A 20,880-nucleotide genomic window follows, 5' to 3' on the forward strand; every position below is an offset into this window, starting at 1 on the left:
GACCGGAAGGCTGTTTCCAGTGGGGTTCCGCAGGGCTCACAGAATCACAGAAACCCCACAGTGCAGATAGAGGTCATTTCGGCCCATCGAGCCTGCACCGACTCAGTACTGGGCCCTTTGCTTTTTCTGGTATATATCAATGATTTGGATTTGAATGTAGGAAGTATGATTAAGAAGTTTGCAGATGATACAAAAATTGGCCGTGTGGTTAATAATGAAACAGAATGCTGTAGACTGCAGGAAGATATCAATGGACTCGTCTAGTGGGCAGAACAGTGGCAAATGGAATTCAGTTGGAATACACAATAAATGGTAGGACACTGAGAAATGCAGAGGATCAGCGGGACCTTGGAGTGCATGTCCACAGATCCCTGAAGGTAGCAGGACAGGTAGATAAAGTGGTTAAGCAGGCATACGGGATACTTGCCTTTATTAGCCGAGGCGTAGAATATAAGAGCGGGGAGGTTATGCTTCAACTGTATAAAACACTAGTTAGGCCGCAGCTAGAGTGCCGCGTGCAGTTCTGGTCACCACATTACAAGAAGGATGCGATTGCACTAGAGAAGGTGCAGAGGAGATTTCCGAGGATGTTGCCTGGGCTGGGGAATTTTAGTTATGAGGAAAGATTGGATAGGCTGGGGTTGTTTTCTTTGGAACACAGGAGGCTGAGGCGAGACCTAATTGAGGTGTGTAAAATTATGAGGGGCCGAGATAGAGTGGATAGGAAGGACCTATTTCCCTTAGCAGAAGGGTCAATAATAGATTTCAAGTAATTGGTAGGAGGTTTACAGGGAATTTGAGGAGACATTTTTTCACCCAGTGAATGGTGGGGGTCTGGAATGCACTGCCTGAAAGGGTGGTAGAGGCAGAAACCCTCATCACGTTTAAAAAGTACTTGGATATGCACTTGAACTGCCGTAACCTACAAGGCTACGGACCAAGTGCTGTAAAGTGGGATTTGGGTGGATTGCTCTTTGTCGGCTGGCACGAACAAGATGGGCCGAATGGCCTCCTTCTGTGCTGTAAATTTCTATGATTCTGCCTGATCATGTGACATCTGCCCACACGACTTCTACAAATGTTATTACATTGTAGCCAGGATTGTTTAGTTTCCAATTCCGCCCATTTTGAAGCCAGGTCTCCGTTATGGCTACTATTGCATAACCCCATGTGGCAACTTGCGCCTGCAACTCATCAATCTTATTTGTAACGCTCCTCGCATTAACACACATGCATTTCAACAGCATGCTAGTTGGCTTTGCTTTTTTCCTGAATTTAACTGCTGCTCTTTCTACATTCTTCTTTGTTCTGTTGCTGTTTGTCCCTCCGAGTTTTCTATGCACCTTGTCTCTCCTCTCTGCTGCTGTGTCCTGGTGGCCCTCCGCCAGTGTGTGTATTTTGGCTATCTTATTTTCTTCTTCTGCTTATTTCGGCCCTGTGTCTGGAGCCCCTTGCATTTGTGTAGCAGCAGGAGAATGTGCAGCGAAGAAATGGTCAAAGGAAAGCGAGAGAGAGAGAGAGAGAGAGAGCAGCAAAAAGGATGTTGATTGATTAAGAGCAGTGTGTGCGCGTGTGTGTGCAAAACGTCGAGCAGCCTGTGGCGGCAGCAAAAGCCTACTGCACCTGGTATTCCCAGGCAGTCTCCCATCCAAGTACTAACCAGGCCTGACTCTGCTTAGCTTCCGAGATCAGACGAGATCGGGCGCATTCAGACTAGTATGGCCGTAGGCATATGCTAGCTGGCTTTCTCTTTACTTAAAGCTGTCGCCCATTTTTTTCTCTTCTACGCATTCATACAAGTATTCAACACTCAATTTACATTTACAAATTTTACTCCTCCCGCAACCCCCCACCCCCCCTCCACCTCTTCTTGCTGCTCTGCCTCCCACACAAACAAACTACAAGCCCAACCCTTCATTGCCTTCTATTCAAATATTACATCAAATAAACATGCTCAAACACCAAGTCTTAAGGGCTGTAGCATCTTTCAAACTGGACAAATACCCAGGCCCGCATCAAATCTATCCCACACTCTTAAGAGAAGTAAGACACCAAATAGCACAGGCTCTCACCATCATTTTACAATCCTCTCTGGCTACAGGTGTGGTGCCCGACCACTGGAGGACTGCTAACGTGCTACCGTTCTTTCAAAAGGGAGAGAGGGATAGACCGCATAATTACAGGCCAGTCAGCCTAACCTCGGTGGTGGGAAAATTATTGGAAAAAGTTCTGAGGGACAGGAGAAATCTTCATTTAGAAAGACACGGATTAATCAGGGACAGTCAGCATGGATTTCTTAACGGAAGGTCGTGTCTGACTAACGCAATTCAATTTTTCGAGGAGGTAACAAGGAGGGTCGATGAGGGTAGTGCCTTTGATGTAGTCTATATGGATTTTAGCAAGGCTTTTGATAAGGTCCCGCATGCCAGATTGGTCACGAAAGTAAAAGCCCATGGGATCCAAGGCAAAGTGGCAAGTTGGATCCAAAATTGGCTCAGAGGCAGGAAACAAAGGGTAATGGTCGAAGGGTGTTTTTGTGACCGGAAGGCTGTTTCCAGTGGGGTTCCGCAGGGCTCACAGAATCACAGAAACCCCACAGTGCAGATAGAGGCCATTTCGGCCCATCGAGCCTGCAGCGACTCAGTACTGGGCCCTTTGCTTTTTCTGGTATATATCAATGATTTGGATTTGAATGTAGGAAGTATGATTAAGAAGTTTGCAGATGATACAAAAATTGGCCGTGTGGTTAATAATGAAACAGAATGCTGTAGACTGCAGGAAGATATCAATGGACTCGTCTAGTGGGCAGAACAGTGGCAAATGGAATTCAGTTGGAATACACAATAAATGGTAGGACACTGAGAAATGCAGAGGATCAGCGGGACCTTGGAGTGCATGTCCACAGATCCCTGAAGGTAGCAGGACAGGTAGATAAAGTGGTTAAGCAGGCATACGGGATACTTGCCTTTATTAGCCGAGGCGTAGAATATAAGAGCGGGGAGGTTATGCTTCAACTGTATAAAACACTAGTTAGGCCGCAGCTAGAGTGCCGCGTGCAGTTCTGGTCACCACATTACAAGAAGGATGCGATTGCACTAGAGAAGGTGCAGAGGAGATTTCCGAGGATGTTGCCTGGGCTGGGGAATTTTAGTTATGAGGAAAGATTGGATAGGCTGGGGTTGTTTTCTTTGGAACACAGGAGGCTGAGGCGAGACCTAATTGAGGTGTGTAAAATTATGAGGGGCCGAGATAGAGTGGATAGGAAGGACCTATTTCCCTTAGCAGAAGGGTCAATAATAGATTTCAAGTAATTGGTAGGAGGTTTACAGGGAATTTGAGGAGACATTTTTTCACCCAGTGAATGGTGGGGGTCTGGAATGCACTGCCTGAAAGGGTGGTAGAGGCAGAAACCCTCATCACGTTTAAAAAGTACTTGGATATGCACTTGAACTGCCGTAACCTACAAGGCTACGGACCAAGTGCTGTAAAGTGGGATTTGGGTGGATTGCTCTTTGTCGGCTGGCACGGACAAGATGGGCCGAATGGCCTCCTTCTGTGCTGTAAATTTCTATGATTCTGCCTGATCATGTGACATCTGCCCACACGACTTCTACAAATGTTATTACATTGTAGCCAGGATTGTTTAGTTTCCAATTCCGCCCATTTTGAAGCCAGGTCTCCGTTATGGCTACTATTGCATAACCCCATGTGGCAACTTGCGCCTGCAACTCGTCAATCTTATTTGTAACGCTCCTCGCATTAACACACATGCATTTCAACAGCATGCTAGTTGGCTTTGCTTTTTTCCTGAATTTAACTGCTGCTCTTTCTACATTCTTCTTTGTTCTGTTGCTGTTTGTCCCTCCGAGTTTTCTATGCACCTTGTCTCTCCTCTCTGCTGCTGTTTCCTGGTGGCCCTCCGCCAGTGTGTGTATTTTGGCTATCTTATTTTCTTCTTCTGCTTATTTCGGCCCTGTGTCTGGAGCCCCTTGCATTTGTGTAGCAGCAGGAGAATGTGCAGCGAAGAAATGGTCAAAGGAAAGCGAGAGAGAGAGAGAGAGAGCAGCAAAAAGGATGTTGATTGATTAAGAGCAGTGTGTGCGCGCAAAACGTTGAGCAGCCTGTGGTGGCAGCAAAAGCCTACTGCACCTGGTATTCCCAGGCAGTCTCCCATCCAAGTACTAACCAGGCCTGACTCTGCTTAGCTTCCGAGATCAGACGAGATCGGGCGCATTCAGACTAGTATGGCCGTAGGCATATGCTAGCTGGCTTTCTCTTTACTTAAAGCTGTCGCCCATTTTTTTCTCTTCTACACATTCATACAAGTATTCAACACTCAATTTACATTTACAAATTTTACTCCTCCCGCAACCCCCCACCCCCCCTCCACCTCTTCTTGCTGCTCTGCCTCCCACACAAACAAACTACAAGCCCAACCCTTCATTGCCTTCTATTCAAATATTACATCAAATAAACATGCTCAAACACCAAGTCTTAAGGGCTGTAGCATCTTTCAAACTGGACAAATACCCAGGCCCGCATCAAATCTATCCCACACTCTTAAGAGAAGTAAGACACCAAATAGCACAGGCTCTCACCATCATTTTACAATCCTCTCTGGCTACAGGTGTGGTGCCCGACCACTGGAGGACTGCTAACGTGCTACCGTTCTTTCAAAAGGGAGAGAGGGATAGACCGCATAATTACAGGCCAGTCAGCCTAACCTCGGTGGTGGGAAAATTATTGGAAAAAGTTCTGAGGGACAGGAGAAATCTTCATTTAGAAAGACACGGATTAATCAGGGACAGTCAGCATGGATTTCTTAACGGAAGGTCGCGTCTGACTAACGCAATTCAATTTTTCGAGGAGGTAACAAGGAGGGTCGATGAGGGTAGTGCCTTTCATGTAGTCTATATGGATTTTAGCAGGGCTTTTGATAAGGTCCCACATGCCAGATTGGTCATGAAAGTAAAAGCCCATGGGATCCAAGGCAAAGTGGCAAGTTGGATCCAAAATTGGCTCAGAGGCAGGAAACAAAGGGTAATGGTCGAAGGGTGTTTTTGTGACCGGAAGGCTGTTTCCAGTGGGGTTCCGCAGGGCTCACAGAATCACAGAAACCCCACAGTGCAGATAGAGGTCATTTCGGCCCATCGAGCCTGCAGCGACTCAGTACTGGGCCCTTTGCTTTTTCTGGTATATATCAATGATTTGGATTTGAATGTAGGAAGTATGATTAAGAAGTTTGCAGATGATACAAAAATTGGCCGTGTGGTTAATAATGAAACAGAATGCTGTAGACTGCAGGAAGATATCAATGGACTCGTCTAGTGGGCAGAACAGTGGCAAATGGAATTCAGTTGGAATACACAATAAATGGTAGGACACTGAGAAATGCAGAGGATCAGCGGGACCTTGGAGTGCATGTCCACAGATCCCTGAAGGTAGCAGGACAGGTAGATAAAGTGGTTAAGCAGGCATACGGGATACTTGCCTTTATTAGCCGAGGCGTAGAATATAAGAGCGGGGAGGTTATGCTTCAACTGTATAAAACACTAGTTAGGCCGCAGCTAGAGTGCCGCGTGCAGTTCTGGTCACCACATTACAAGAAGGATGCGATTGCACTAGAGAAGGTGCAGAGGAGATTTCCGAGGATGTTGCCTGGGCTGGGGAATTTTAGTTATGAGGAAAGATTGGATAGGCTGGGGTTGTTTTCTTTGGAACACAGGAGGCTGAGGCGAGACCTAATTGAGGTGTGTAAAATTATGAGGGGCCGAGATAGAGTGGATAGGAAGGACCTATTTCCCTTAGCAGAAGGGTCAATAATAGATTTCAAGTAATTGGTAGGAGGTTTACAGGGAATTTGAGGAGACATTTTTTCACCCAGTGAATGGTGGGGGTCTGGAATGCACTGCCTGAAAGGGTGGTAGAGGCAGAAACCCTCATCACGTTTAAAAAGTACTTGGATATGCACTTGAACTGCCGTAACCTACAAGGCTACGGACCAAGTGCTGTAAAGTGGGATTTGGGTGGATTGCTCTTTGTCGGCTGGCACGGACAAGATGGGCCGAATGGCCTCCTTCTGTGCTGTAAATTTCTATGATTCTGCCTGATCATGTGACATCTGCCCACACGACTTCTACAAATGTTATTACATTGTAGCCAGGATTGTTTAGTTTCCAATTCCGCCCATTTTGAAGCCAGGTCTCCGTTATGGCTACTATTGCATAACCCCATGTGGCAACTTGCGCCTGCAACTCGTCAATCTTATTTGTAACGCTCCTCGCATTAACACACATGCATTTCAACAGCATGCTAGTTGGCTTTGCTTTTTTCCTGAATTTAACTGCTGCTCTTTCTACATTCTTCTTTGTTCTGTTGCTGTTTGTCCCTCCGAGTTTTCTATGCACCTTGTCTCTCCTCTCTGCTGCTGTGTCCTGGTGGCCCTCCGCCAGTGTGTGTATTTTGGCTATCTTATTTTCTTCTTCTGCTTATTTCGGCCCTGTGTCTGGAGCCCCTTGCATTTGTGTAGCAGCAGGAGAATGTGCAGCGAAGAAATGGTCAAAGGAAAGCGAGAGAGAGAGAGAGAGAGAGAGAGAGCAGCAAAAAGGATGTTGATTGATTAAGAGCAGTGTGTGCGCGTGTGTGTGCAAAACGTCGAGCAGCCTGTGGCGGCAGCAAAAGCCTACTGCACCTGGTATTCCCAGGCAGTCTCCCATCCAAGTACTAACCAGGCCTGACTCTGCTTAGCTTCCGAGATCAGACGAGATCGGGCGCATTCAGACTAGTATGGCCGTAGGCATATGCTAGCTGGCTTTCTCTTTACTTAAAGCTGTCGCCCATTTTTTTCTCTTCTACGCATTCATACAAGTATTCAACACTCAATTTACATTTACAAATTTTACTCCTCCCGCAACCCCCCACCCCCCCTCCACCTCTTCTTGCTGCTCTGCCTCCCACACAAACAAACTACAAGCCCAACCCTTCATTGCCTTCTATTCAAATATTACATCAAATAAACATGCTCAAACACCAAGTCTTAAGGGCTGTAGCATCTTTCAAACTGGACAAATACCCAGGCCCGCATCAAATCTATCCCACACTCTTAAGAGAAGTAAGACACCAAATAGCACAGGCTCTCACCATCATTTTACAATCCTCTCTGGCTACAGGTGTGGTGCCCGACCACTGGAGGACTGCTAACGTGCTACCGTTCTTTCAAAAGGGAGAGAGGGATAGACCGCATAATTACAGGCCAGTCAGCCTAACCTCGGTGGTGGGAAAATTATTGGAAAAAGTTCTGAGGGACAGGAGAAATCTTCATTTAGAAAGACACGGATTAATCAGGGACAGTCAGCATGGATTTCTTAACGGAAGGTCGTGTCTGACTAACGCAATTCAATTTTTCGAGGAGGTAACAAGGAGGGTCGATGAGGGTAGTGCCTTTGATGTAGTCTATATGGATTTTAGCAAGGCTTTTGATAAGGTCCCGCATGCCAGATTGGTCACGAAAGTAAAAGCCCATGGGATCCAAGGCAAAGTGGCAAGTTGGATCCAAAATTGGCTCAGAGGCAGGAAACAAAGGGTAATGGTCGAAGGGTGTTTTTGTGACCGGAAGGCTGTTTCCAGTGGGGTTCCGCAGGGCTCACAGAATCACAGAAACCCCACAGTGCAGATAGAGGCCATTTCGGCCCATCGAGCCTGCAGCGACTCAGTACTGGGCCCTTTGCTTTTTCTGGTATATATCAATGATTTGGATTTGAATGTAGGAAGTATGATTAAGAAGTTTGCAGATGATACAAAAATTGGCCGTGTGGTTAATAATGAAACAGAATGCTGTAGACTGCAGGAAGATATCAATGGACTCGTCTAGTGGGCAGAACAGTGGCAAATGGAATTCAGTTGGAATACACAATAAATGGTAGGACACTGAGAAATGCAGAGGATCAGCGGGACCTTGGAGTGCATGTCCACAGATCCCTGAAGGTAGCAGGACAGGTAGATAAAGTGGTTAAGCAGGCATACGGGATACTTGCCTTTATTAGCCGAGGCGTAGAATATAAGAGCGGGGAGGTTATGCTTCAACTGTATAAAACACTAGTTAGGCCGCAGCTAGAGTGCCGCGTGCAGTTCTGGTCACCACATTACAAGAAGGATGCGATTGCACTAGAGAAGGTGCAGAGGAGATTTCCGAGGATGTTGCCTGGGCTGGGGAATTTTAGTTATGAGGAAAGATTGGATAGGCTGGGGTTGTTTTCTTTGGAACACAGGAGGCTGAGGCGAGACCTAATTGAGGTGTGTAAAATTATGAGGGGCCGAGATAGAGTGGATAGGAAGGACCTATTTCCCTTAGCAGAAGGGTCAATAATAGATTTCAAGTAATTGGTAGGAGGTTTACAGGGAATTTGAGGAGACATTTTTTCACCCAGTGAATGGTGGGGGTCTGGAATGCACTGCCTGAAAGGGTGGTAGAGGCAGAAACCCTCATCACGTTTAAAAAGTACTTGGATATGCACTTGAACTGCCGTAACCTACAAGGCTACGGACCAAGTGCTGTAAAGTGGGATTTGGGTGGATTGCTCTTTGTCGGCTGGCACGGACAAGATGGGCCGAATGGCCTCCTTCTGTGCTGTAAATTTCTATGATTCTGCCTGATCATGTGACATCTGCCCACACGACTTCGACAAATGTTATTACATTGTAGCCAGGATTGTTTAGTTTCCAATTCCGCCCATTTTGAAGCCAGGTCTCCGTTATGGCTACTATTGCATAACCCCATGTGGCAACTTGCGCCTGCAACTCGTCAATCTTATTTGTAACGCTCCTCGCATTAACACACATGCATTTCAACAGCATGCTAGTTGGCTTTGCTTTTTTCCTGAATTTAACTGCTGCTCTTTCTACATTCTTCTTTGTTCTGTTGCTGTTTGTCCCTCCGAGTTTTCTATGCACCTTGTCTCTCCTCTCTGCTGCTGTGTCCTGGTGGCCCTCCGCCAGTGTGTGTATTTTGGCTATCTTATTTTCTTCTTCTGCTTATTTCGGCCCTGTGTCTGGAGCCCCTTGCATTTGTGTAGCAGCAGGAGAATGTGCAGCGAAGAAATGGTCAAAGGAAAGCGAGAGAGAGAGAGAGAGAGAGAGAGAGAGCAGCAAAAAGGATGTTGATTGATTAAGAGCAGTGTGTGCGCGTGTGTGTGCAAAACGTCGAGCAGCCTGTGGCGGCAGCAAAAGCCTACTGCACCTGGTATTCCCAGGCAGTTTCCCACCCAAGTACTAACCAGGCCTGACTCTGCTTAGCTTCCGAGATCAGACGAGATCGGGCGCATTCAGACTAGTATGGCCGTAGGCATATGCTAGCTGGCTTTCTCTTTACTTAAAGCTGTCGCCCATTTTTTTCTCTTCTACGCATTCATACAAGTATTCAACACTCAATTTACATTTACAAATTTTACTCCTCCCGCAACCCCCCACCCCCCCTCCACCTCTTCTTGCTGCTCTGCCTCCCACACAAACAAACTACAAGCCCAACCCTTCATTGCCTTCTATTCAAATATTACATCAAATAAACATGCTCAAACACCAAGTCTTAAGGGCTGTAGCATCTTTCAAACTGGACAAATACCCAGGCCCGCATCAAATCTATCCCACACTCTTAAGAGAAGTAAGACACCAAATAGCACAGGCTCTCACCATCATTTTACAATCCTCTCTGGCTACAGGTGTGGTGCCCGACCACTGGAGGACTGCTAACGTGCTACCGTTCTTTCAAAAGGGAGAGAGGGATAGACCGCATAATTACAGGCCAGTCAGCCTAACCTCGGTGGTGGGAAAATTATTGGAAAAAGTTCTGAGGGACAGGAGAAATCTTCATTTAGAAAGACACGGATTAATCAGGGACAGTCAGCATGGATTTCTTAACGGAAGGTCGTGTCTGACTAACGCAATTCAATTTTTCGAGGAGGTAACAAGGAGGGTCGATGAGGGTAGTGCCTTTGATGTAGTCTATATGGATTTTAGCAAGGCTTTTGATAAGGTCCCGCATGCCAGATTGGTCACGAAAGTAAAAGCCCATGGGATCCAAGGCAAAGTGGCAAGTTGGATCCAAAATTGGCTCAGAGGCAGGAAACAAAGGGTAATGGTCGAAGGGTGTTTTTGTGACCGGAAGGCTGTTTCCAGTGGGGTTCCGCAGGGCTCACAGAATCACAGAAACCCCACAGTGCAGATAGAGGCCATTTCGGCCCATCGAGCCTGCAGCGACTCAGTACTGGGCCCTTTGCTTTTTCTGGTATATATCAATGATTTGGATTTGAATGTAGGAAGTATGATTAAGAAGTTTGCAGATGATACAAAAATTGGCCGTGTGGTTAATAATGAAACAGAATGCTGTAGACTGCAGGAAGATATCAATGGACTCGTCTAGTGGGCAGAACAGTGGCAAATGGAATTCAGTTGGAATACACAATAAATGGTAGGACACTGAGAAATGCAGAGGATCAGCGGGACCTTGGAGTGCATGTCCACAGATCCCTGAAGGTAGCAGGACAGGTAGATAAAGTGGTTAAGCAGGCATACGGGATACTTGCCTTTATTAGCCGAGGCGTAGAATATAAGAGCGGGGAGGTTATGCTTCAACTGTATAAAACACTAGTTAGGCCGCAGCTAGAGTGCCGCGTGCAGTTCTGGTCACCACATTACAAGAAGGATGCGATTGCACTAGAGAAGGTGCAGAGGAGATTTCCGAGGATGTTGCCTGGGCTGGGGAATTTTAGTTATGAGGAAAGATTGGATAGGCTGGGGTTGTTTTCTTTGGAACACAGGAGGCTGAGGCGAGACCTAATTGAGGTGTGTAAAATTATGAGGGGCCGAGATAGAGTGGATAGGAAGGACCTATTTCCCTTAGCAGAAGGGTCAATAATAGATTTCAAGTAATTGGTAGGAGGTTTACAGGGAATTTGAGGAGACATTTTTTCACCCAGTGAATGGTGGGGGTCTGGAATGCACTGCCTGAAAGGGTGGTAGAGGCAGAAACCCTCATCACGTTTAAAAAGTACTTGGATATGCACTTGAACTGCCGTAACCTACAAGGCTACGGACCAAGTGCTGTAAAGTGGGATTTGGGTGGATTGCTCTTTGTCGGCTGGCACGGACAAGATGGGCCGAATGGCCTCCTTCTGTGCTGTAAATTTCTATGATTCTGCCTGATCATGTGACATCTGCCCACACGACTTCTACAAATGTTATTACATTGTAGCCAGGATTGTTTAGTTTCCAATTCCGCCCATTTTGAAGCCAGGTCTCCGTTATAGCTACTATTGCATAACCCCATGTGGCAACTTGCGCCTGCAACTCGTCAATCTTATTTGTAACACTCCTCGCATTAACACACATGCATTTCAACAGCATGCTAGTTGGCTTTGCTTTTTTCCTGAATTTAACTGCTGCTCTTTCTACATTCTTCTTTGTTCTGTTGCTGTTTGTCCCTCCGAGTTTTCTATGCACCTTGTCTCTCCTCTCTGCTGCTGTGTCCTGGTGGCCCTCCGCCAGTGTGTGTATTTTGGCTATCTTATTTTCTTCTTCTGCTTATTTCGGCCCTGTGTCTGGAGCCCCTTGCATTTGTGTAGCAGCAGGAGAATGTGCAGCGAAGAAATGGTCAAAGGAAAGCGAGAGAGAGAGAGAGAGAGAGAGAGAGAGAGAGAGCAGCAAAAAGGATGTTGATTGATTAAGAGCAGTGTGTGCGCGCAAAACGTCGAGCAGCCTGTGGCGGCAGCAAAAGCCTACTGCACCTGGTATTCCCAGGCAGTCTCCCATCCAAGTACTAACCAGGCCTGACTCTGCTTAGCTTCCGAGATCAGACGAGATCGGGCGCATTCAGACTAGTATGGCCGTAGGCATATGCTAGCTGGCTTTCTCTTTACTTAAAGCTGTCGCCCATTTTTTTCTCTTCTACGCATTCATACAAGTATTCAACACTCAATTTACATTTACAAATTTTACTCCTCCCGCAACCCCCCACCCCCCCTCCACCTCTTCTTGCTGCTCTGCCTCCCACACAAACAAACTACAAGCCCAACCCTTCATTGCCTTCTATTCAAATATTACATCAAATAAACATGCTCAAACACCAAGTCTTAAGGGCTGTAGCATCTTTCAAACTGGACAAATACCCAGGCCCGCATCAAATCTATCCCACACTCTTAAGAGAAGTAAGACACCAAATAGCACAGGCTCTCACCATCATTTTACAATCCTCTCTGGCTACAGGTGTGGTGCCCGACCACTGGAGGACTGCTAACGTGCTACCGTTCTTTCAAAAGGGAGAGAGGGATAGACCGCATAATTACAGGCCAGTCAGCCTAACCTCGGTGGTGGGAAAATTATTGGAAAAAGTTCTGAGGGACAGGAGAAATCTTCATTTAGAAAGACACGGATTAATCAGGGACAGTCAGCATGGATTTCTTAACGGAAGGTCGTGTCTGACTAACGCAATTCAATTTTTCGAGGAGGTAACAAGGAGGGTCGATGAGGGTAGTGCCTTTGATGTAGTCTATATGGATTTTAGCAAGGCTTTTGATAAGGTCCCACATGCCAGATTGGTCACGAAAGTAAAAGCCCATGGGATCCAAGGCAAAGTGGCAAGTTGGATCCAAAATTGGCTCAGAGGCAGGAAACAAAGGGTAATGGTCGAAGGGTGTTTTTGTGACCGGAAGGCTGTTTCCAGTGGGGTTCCGCAGGGCTCACAGAATCACAGAAACCCCACAGTGCAGATAGAGGCCATTTCGGCCCATCGAGCCTGCACCGACTCAGTACTGGGCCCTTTGCTTTTTCTGGTATATATCAATGATTTGGATTTGAATGTAGGAAGTATGATTAAGAAGTTTGCAGATGATACAAAAATTGGCCGTGTGGTTAATAATGAAACAGAATGCTGTAGACTGCAGGAAGATATCAATGGACTCGTCTAGTGGGCAGAACAGTGGCAAATGGAATTCAGTTGGAATACACAATAAATGGTAGGACACTGAGAAATGCAGAGGATCAGCGGGACCTTGGAGTGCATGTCCACAGATCCCTGAAGGTAGCAGGACAGGTAGATAAAGTGGTTAAGCAGGCATACGGGATACTTGCCTTTATTAGCCGAGGCGTAGAATATAAGAGCGGGGAGGTTATGCTTCAACTGTATAAAACACTAGTTAGGCCGCAGCTAGAGTGCCGCGTGCAGTTCTGGTCACCACATTACAAGAAGGATGCGATTGCACTAGAGAAGGTGCAGAGGAGATTTCCGAGGATGTTGCCTGGGCTGGGGAATTTTAGTTATGAGGAAAGATTGGATAGGCTGGGGTTGTTTTCTTTGGAACACAGGAGGCTGAGGCGAGACCTAATTGAGGTGTGTAAAATTATGAGGGGCCGAGATAGAGTGGATAGGAAGGACCTATTTCCCTTAGCAGAAGGGTCAATAATAGATTTCAAGTAATTGGTAGGAGGTTTACAGGGAATTTGAGGAGACATTTTTTCACCCAGTGAATGGTGGGGGTCTGGAATGCACTGCCTGAAAGGGTGGTAGAGGCAGAAACCCTCATCACGTTTAAAAAGTACTTGGATATGCACTTGAACTGCCGTAACCTACAAGGCTACGGACCAAGTGCTGTAAAGTGGGATTTGGGTGGATTGCTCTTTGTCGGCTGGCACGGACAAGATGGGCCGAATGGCCTCCTTCTGTGCTGTAAATTTCTATGATTCTGCCTGATCATGTGACATCTGCCCACACGACTTCTACAAATGTTATTACATTGTAGCCAGGATTGTTTAGTTTCCAATTCCGCCCATTTTGAAGCCAGGTCTCCGTTATGGCTACTATTGCATAACCCCATGTGGCAACTTGCGCCTGCAACTCGTCAATCTTATTTGTAACGCTCCTCGCATTAACACACATGCATTTCAACAGCATGCTAGTTGGCTTTGCTTTTTTCCTGAATTTAACTGCTGCTCTTTCTACATTCTTCTTTGTTCTGTTGCTGTTTGTCCCTCCGAGTTTTCTATGCACCTTGTCTCTCCTCTCTGCTGCTGTGTCCTGGTGGCCCTCCGCCAGTGTGTGTATTTTGGCTATCTTATTTTCTTCTTCTGCTTATTTCGGCCCTGTGTCTGGAGCCCCTTGCATTTGTGTAGCAGCAGGAGAATGTGCAGCGAAGAAATGGTCAAAGGAAAGCGAGAGAGAGAGAGAGAGAGAGAGAGAGAGCAGCAAAAAGGATGTTGATTGATTAAGAGCAGTGTGTGCGCGCAAAACGTTGAGCAGCCTGTGGTGGCAGCAAAAGCCTACTGCACCTGGTATTCCCAGGCAGTCTCCCATCCAAGTACTAACCAGGCCTGACTCTGCTTAGCTTCCGAGATCAGACGAGATCGGGCGCATTCAGACTAGTATGGCCGTAGGCATATGCTAGCTGGCTTTCTCTTTACTTAAAGCTGTCGCCCATTTTTTTCTCTTCTACGCATTCATACAAGTATTCAACACTCAATTTACATTTACAAATTTTACTCCTCCCGCAACCCCCCACCCCCCCTCCACCTCTTCTTGCTGCTCTGCCTCCCACACAAACAAACTACAAGCCCAACCCTTCATTGCCTTCTATTCAAATATTACATCAAATAAACATGCTCAAACACCAAGTCTTAAGGGCTGTAGCATCTTTCAAACTGGACAAATACCCAGGCCCGCATCAAATCTATCCCACACTCTTAAGAGAAGTAAGACACCAAATAGCACAGGCTCTCACCATCATTTTACAATCCTCTCTGGCTACAGGTGTGGTGCCCGACCACTGGAGGACTGCTAACGTGCTACCGTTCTTTCAAAAGGGAGAGAGGGATAGACCGCATAATTACAGGCCAGTCAGCCTAACCTCGGTGGTGTGAAAATTATTGGAAAAAGTTCTGAGGGACAGGAGAAATCTTCATTTAGAAAGACACGGATTAATCAGGGACAGTCAGCATGGATTTCTTAACGGAAGGTCGTGTCTGACTAACGCAATTCAATTTTTCGAGGAGGTAACAAGGAGGGTCGATGAGGGTAGTGCCTTTGATGTAGTCTATATGGATTTTAGCAAGGCTTTTGATAAGGTCCCACATGCCAGATTGGTCACGAAAGTAAAAGCCCATGGGATCCAAGGCAAAGTGGCAAGTTGGATCCAAAATTGGCTCAGAGGCAGGAAACAAAGGGTAATGGTCGAAGGGTGTTTTTGTGACCGGAAGGCTGTTTCCAGTGGGGTTCCGCAGGGCTCACAGAATCACAGAAACCCCACAGTGCAGATAGAGGCCATTTCGGCCCATCGAGCCTGCAGCGACTCAGTACTGGGCCCTTTGCTTTTTCTGGTATATATCAATGATTTGGATTTGAATGTAGGAAGTATGATTAAGAAGTTTGCAGATGATACAAAAATTGGCCGTGTGGTTAATAATGAAACAGAATGCTGTAGACTGCAGGAAGATATCAATGGACTCGTCTAGTGGGCAGAACAGTGGCAAATGGAATTCAGTTGGAATACACAATAAATGGTAGGACACTGAGAAATGCAGAGGATCAGCGGGACCTTGGAGTGCATGTCCACAGATCCCTGAAGGTAGCAGGACAGGTAGATAAAGTGGTTAAGCAGGCATACGGGATACTTGCCTTTATTAGCCGAGGCGTAGAATATAAGAGCGGGGAGGTTATGCTTCAACTGTATAAAACACTAGTTAGGCCGCAGCTAGAGTGCCGCGTGCAGTTCTGGTCACCACATTACAAGAAGGATGCGATTGCACTAGAGAAGGTGCAGAGGAGATTTCCGAGGATGTTGCCTGGGCTGGGGAATTTTAGTTATGAGGAAAGATTGGATAGGCTGGGGTTGTTTTCTTTGGAACACAGGAGGCTGAGGCGAGACCTAATTGAGGTGTGTAAAATTATGAGGGGCCGAGATAGAGTGGATAGGAAGGACCTATTTCCCTTAGCAGAAGGGTCAATAATAGATTTCAAGTAATTGGTAGGAGGTTTACAGGGAATTTGAGGAGACATTTTTTCACCCAGTGAATGGTGGGGGTCTGGAATGCACTGCCTGAAAGGGTGGTAGAGGCAGAAACCCTCATCACGTTTAAAAAGTACTTGGATATGCACTTGAACTGCCGTAACCTACAAGGCTACGGACCAAGTGCTGTAAAGTGGGATTTGGGTGGATTGCTCTTTGTCGGCTGGCACGGACAAGATGGGCCGAATGGCCTCCTTCTGTGCTGTAAATTTCTATGATTCTGCCTGATCATGTGACATCTGCCCACACGACTTCTACAAATGTTATTACATTGTAGCCAGGATTGTTTAGTTTCCAATTCCGCCCATTTTGAAGCCAGGTCTCCGTTATGGCTACTATTGCATAACCCCATGTGGCAACTTGCGCCTGCAACTCGTCAATCTTATTTGTAACGCTCCTCGCATTAACACACATGCATTTCAACAGCATGCTAGTTGGCTTTGCTTTTTTCCTGAATTTAACTGCTGCTCTTTCTACATTCTTCTTTGTTCTGTTGCTGTTTGTCCCTCCGAGTTTTCTATGCACCTTGTCTCTCCTCTCTGCTGCTGTGTCCTGGTGGCCCTCCGCCAGTGTGTGTATTTTGGCTATCTTATTTTCTTCTTCTGCTTATTTCGGCCCTGTGTCTGGAGCCCCTTGCATTTGTGTAGCAGCAGGAGAATGTGCAGCGAAGAAATGGTCAAAGGAAAGCGAGAGAGAGAGAGAGAGAGAGAGCAGCAAAAAGGATGTTGATTGATTAAGAGCAGTGTGTGCGCGCAAAACGTTGAGCAGCCTGTGGTGGCAGCAAAAGCCTACTGCACCTGGTATTCCCAGGCAGTCTCCCATCCAAGTACTAACCAGGCCTGACTCTGCTTAGCTTCCGAGATCAGACGAGATCGGGCGCATTCAGACTAGTATGGCCGTAGGCATATGCTAGCTGGCTTTCTCTTTACTTAAAGCTGTCGCCCATTTTTTTCTCTTCTACGCATTCATACAAGTATTCAACACTCAATTTACATTTACAAATTTTACTCCTCCCGCAACCCCCCACCCCCCCTCCACCTCTTCTTGCTGCTCTGCCTCCCACACAAACAAACTACAAGCCCAACCCTTCATTGCCTTCTATTCAAATATTACATCAAATAAACATGCTCAAACACCAAGTCTTAAGGGCTGTAGCATCTTTCAAACTGGACAAATACCCAGGCCCGCATCAAATCTATCCCACACTCTTAAGAGAAGTAAGACACCAAATAGCACAGGCTCTCACCATCATTTTACAATCCTCTCTGGCTACAGGTGTGGTGCCCGACCACTGGAGGACTGCTAACGTGCTACCGTTCTTTCAAAAGGGAGAGAGGGATAGACCGCATAATTACAGGCCAGTCAGCCTAACCTCGGTGGTGTGAAAATTATTGGAAAAAGTTCTGAGGGACAGGAGAAATCTTCATTTAGAAAGACACGGATTAATCAGGGACAGTCAGCATGGATTTCTTAACGGAAGGTCGTGTCTGACTAACGCAATTCAATTTTTCGAGGAGGTAACAAGGAGGGTCGATGAGGGTAGTGCCTTTGATGTAGTCTATATGGATTTTAGCAAGGCTTTTGATAAGGTCCCACATGCCAGATTGGTCACGAAAGTAAAAGCCCATGGGATCCAAGGCAAAGTGGCAAGTTGGATCCAAAATTGGCTCAGAGGCAGGAAACAAAGGGTAATGGTCGAAGGGTGTTTTTGTGACCGGAAGGCTGTTTCCAGTGGGGTTCCGCAGGGCTCACAGAATCACAGAAACCCCACAGTGCAGATAGAGGCCATTTCGGCCCATCGAGCCTGCAGCGACTCAGTACTGGGCCCTTTGCTTTTTCTGGTATATATCAATGATTTGGATTTGAATGTAGGAAGTATGATTAAGAAGTTTGCAGATGATACAAAAATTGGCCGTGTGGTTAATAATGAAACAGAATGCTGTAGACTGCAGGAAGATATCAATGGACTCGTCTAGTGGGCAGAACAGTGGCAAATGGAATTCAGTTGGAATACACAATAAATGGTAGGACACTGAGAAATGCAGAGGATCAGCGGGACCTTGGAGTGCATGTCCACAGATCCCTGAAGGTAGCAGGACAGGTAGATAAAGTGGTTAAGCAGGCATACGGGATACTTGCCTTTATTAGCCGAGGCGTAGAATATAAGAGCGGGGAGGTTATGCTTCAACTGTATAAAACACTAGTTAGGCCGCAGCTAGAGTGCCGCGTGCAGTTCTGGTCACCACATTACAAGAAGGATGCGATTGCACTAGAGAAGGTGCAGAGGAGATTTCCGAGGATGTTGCCTGGGCTGGGGAATTTTAGTTATGAGGAAAGATTGGATAGGCTGGGGTTGTTTTCTTTGGAACACAGGAGGCTGAGGCGAGACCTAATTGAGGTGTGTAAAATTATGAGGGGCCGAGATAGAGTGGATAGGAAGGACCTATTTCCCTTAGCAGAAGGGTCAATAATAGATTTCAAGTAATTGGTAGGAGGTTTACAGGGAATTTGAGGAGACATTTTTTCACCCAGTGAATGGTGGGGGTCTGGAATGCACTGCCTGAAAGGGTGGTAGAGGCAGAAACCCTCATCACGTTTAAAAAGTACTTGGATATGCACTTGAACTGCCGTAACCTACAAGGCTACGGACCAAGTGCTGTAAAGTGGGATTTGGGTGGATTGCTCTTTGTCGGCTGGCACGGACAAGATGGGCCGAATGGCCTCCTTCTGTGCTGTAAATTTCTATGATTCTGCCTGATCATGTGACATCTGCCCACACGACTTCTACAAATGTTATTACATTGTAGCCAGGATTGTTTAGTTTCCAATTCCGCCCATTTTGAAGCCAGGTCTCCGTTATGGCTACTATTGCATAACCCCATGTGGCAACTTGCGCCTGCAACTCGTCAATCTTATTTGTAACGCTCCTCGCATTAACACACATGCATTTCAACAGCATGCTAGTTGGCTTTGCTTTTTTCCTGAATTTAACTGCTGCTCTTTCTACATTCTTCTTTGTTCTGTTGCTGTTTGTCCCTCCGAGTTTTCTATGCACCTTGTCTCTCCTCTCTGCTGCTGTGTCCTGGTGGCCCTCCGCCAGTGTGTGTATTTTGGCTATCTTATTTTCTTCTTCTGCTTATTTCGGCCCTGTGTCTGGAGCCCCTTGCATTTGTGTAGCAGCAGGAGAATGTGCAGCGAAGAAATGGTCAAAGGAAAGCGAGAGAGAGAGAGAGAGAGAGCAGCAAAAAGGATGTTGATTGATTAAGAGCAGTGTGTGCGCGTGTGTGTGCAAAACGTCGAGCAGCCTGTGGCGGCAGCAAAAGCCTACTGCACCTGGTATTCCCAGGCAGTCTCCCATCCAAGTACTAACCAGGCCTGACTCTGCTTAGCTTCCGAGATCAGACGAGATCGGGCGCATTCAGACTAGTATGGCCGTAGGCATATGCTAGCTGGCTTTCTCTTTACTTAAAGCTGTCGCCCATTTTTTTCTCTTCTACGCATTCATACAAGTATTCAACACTCAATTTACATTTACAAATTTTACTCCTCCCGCAACCCCCCACCCCCCCTCCACCTCTTCTTGCTGCTCTGCCTCCCACACAAACAAACTACAAGCCCAACCCTTCATTGCCTTCTATTCAAATATTACATCAAATAAACATGCTCAAACACCAAGTCTTAAGGGCTGTAGCATCTTTCAAACTGGACAAATACCCAGGCCCGCATCAAATCTATCCCACACTCTTAAGAGAAGTAAGACACCAAATAGCACAGGCTCTCACCATCATTTTACAATCCTCTCTGGCTACAGGTGTGGTGCCCGACCACTGGAGGACTGCTAACGTGCTACCGTTCTTTCAAAAGGGAGAGAGGGATAGACCGCATAATTACAGGCCAGTCAGCCTAACCTCGGTGGTGGGAAAATTATTGGAAAAAGTTCTGAGGGACAGGAGAAATCTTCATTTAGAAAGACACGGATTAATCAGGGACAGTCAGCATGGATTTCTTAACGGAAGGTCGTGTCTGACTAACGCAATTCAATTTTTCGAGGAGGTAACAAGGAGGGTCGATGAGGGTAGTGCCTTTGATGTAGTCTATATGGATTTTAGCAAGGCTTTTGATAAGGTCCCACATGCCAGATTGGTCACGAAAGTAAAAGCCCATGGGATCCAAGGCAAAGTGGCAAGTTGGATCCAAAATTGGCTCAGAGGCAGGAAACAAAGGGTAATGGTCGAAGGGTGTTTTTGTGACCGGAAGGCTGTTTCCAGTGGGGTTCCGCAGGGCTCACAGAATCACAGAAACCCCACAGTGCAGATAGAGGCCATTTCGGCCCATCGAGCCTGCACCGACTCAGTACTGGGCCCTTTGCTTTTTCTGGTATATATCAATGATTTGGATTTGAATGTAGGAAGTATGATTAAGAAGTTTGCAGATGATACAAAAATTGGCCGTGTGGTTAATAATGAAACAGAATGCTGTAGACTGCAGGAAGATATCAATGGACTCGTCTAGTGGGCAGAACAGTGGCAAATGGAATTCAGTTGGAATACACAATAAATGGTAGGACACTGAGAAATGCAGAGGATCAGCGGGACCTTGGAGTGCATGTCCACAGATCCCTGAAGGTAGCAGGACAGGTAGATAAAGTGGTTAAGCAGGCATACGGGATACTTGCCTTTATTAGCCGAGGCGTAGAATATAAGAGCGGGGAGGTTATGCTTCAACTGTATAAAACACTAGTTAGGCCGCAGCTAGAGTGCCGCGTGCAGTTCTGGTCACCACATTACAAGAAGGATGCGATTGCACTAGAGAAGGTGCAGAGGAGATTTCCGAG

The 20,880-nt window shown here is 46.5% G+C and overlaps 8 non-coding genes across 8 annotated transcripts; all 8 read right to left on the reverse strand.

The window, feature by feature from the left end:
- Positions 1-1,611: 1,611 nt before the first annotated feature.
- LOC147103711 (5S ribosomal RNA) lies at positions 1,612-1,730 on the reverse strand. Its single transcript, XR_015072647.1, has one exon. It is a non-coding gene; the product is annotated as a 5S ribosomal RNA (ribosomal RNA).
- Positions 1,731-4,137: 2,407 nt separating this feature from the next.
- Positions 4,138-4,256, reverse strand: LOC147103712 (5S ribosomal RNA). Its single transcript, XR_015072648.1, has one exon. It is a non-coding gene; the product is annotated as a 5S ribosomal RNA (ribosomal RNA).
- Positions 4,257-6,679: 2,423 nt separating this feature from the next.
- LOC147103713 (5S ribosomal RNA) lies at positions 6,680-6,798 on the reverse strand. The gene has a single exon (XR_015072649.1). It is a non-coding gene; the product is annotated as a 5S ribosomal RNA (ribosomal RNA).
- A 2,425-nt stretch (positions 6,799-9,223) lies between these two features.
- On the reverse strand, positions 9,224-9,342 carry LOC147103714 (5S ribosomal RNA). The gene has a single exon (XR_015072775.1). It is a non-coding gene; the product is annotated as a 5S ribosomal RNA (ribosomal RNA).
- Positions 9,343-11,765: 2,423 nt separating this feature from the next.
- Positions 11,766-11,884, reverse strand: LOC147103715 (5S ribosomal RNA). Its single transcript, XR_015072650.1, has one exon. It is a non-coding gene; the product is annotated as a 5S ribosomal RNA (ribosomal RNA).
- A 2,417-nt stretch (positions 11,885-14,301) lies between these two features.
- Positions 14,302-14,420, reverse strand: LOC147103716 (5S ribosomal RNA). The gene has a single exon (XR_015072651.1). It is a non-coding gene; the product is annotated as a 5S ribosomal RNA (ribosomal RNA).
- A 2,411-nt stretch (positions 14,421-16,831) lies between these two features.
- On the reverse strand, positions 16,832-16,950 carry LOC147103717 (5S ribosomal RNA). The gene has a single exon (XR_015072652.1). It is a non-coding gene; the product is annotated as a 5S ribosomal RNA (ribosomal RNA).
- Positions 16,951-19,367: 2,417 nt separating this feature from the next.
- LOC147103718 (5S ribosomal RNA) lies at positions 19,368-19,486 on the reverse strand. The gene has a single exon (XR_015072653.1). It is a non-coding gene; the product is annotated as a 5S ribosomal RNA (ribosomal RNA).
- Positions 19,487-20,880: the final 1,394 nt, after the last annotated feature.

This window comes from Somniosus microcephalus, chromosome 19 (assembly GCF_052327205.1).
Source record: "Somniosus microcephalus isolate GS21.2 chromosome 19, FLI_Smic_1.0, whole genome shotgun sequence".
Classification (NCBI taxonomy): domain Eukaryota; kingdom Metazoa; phylum Chordata; class Chondrichthyes; order Squaliformes; family Somniosidae; genus Somniosus; species Somniosus microcephalus.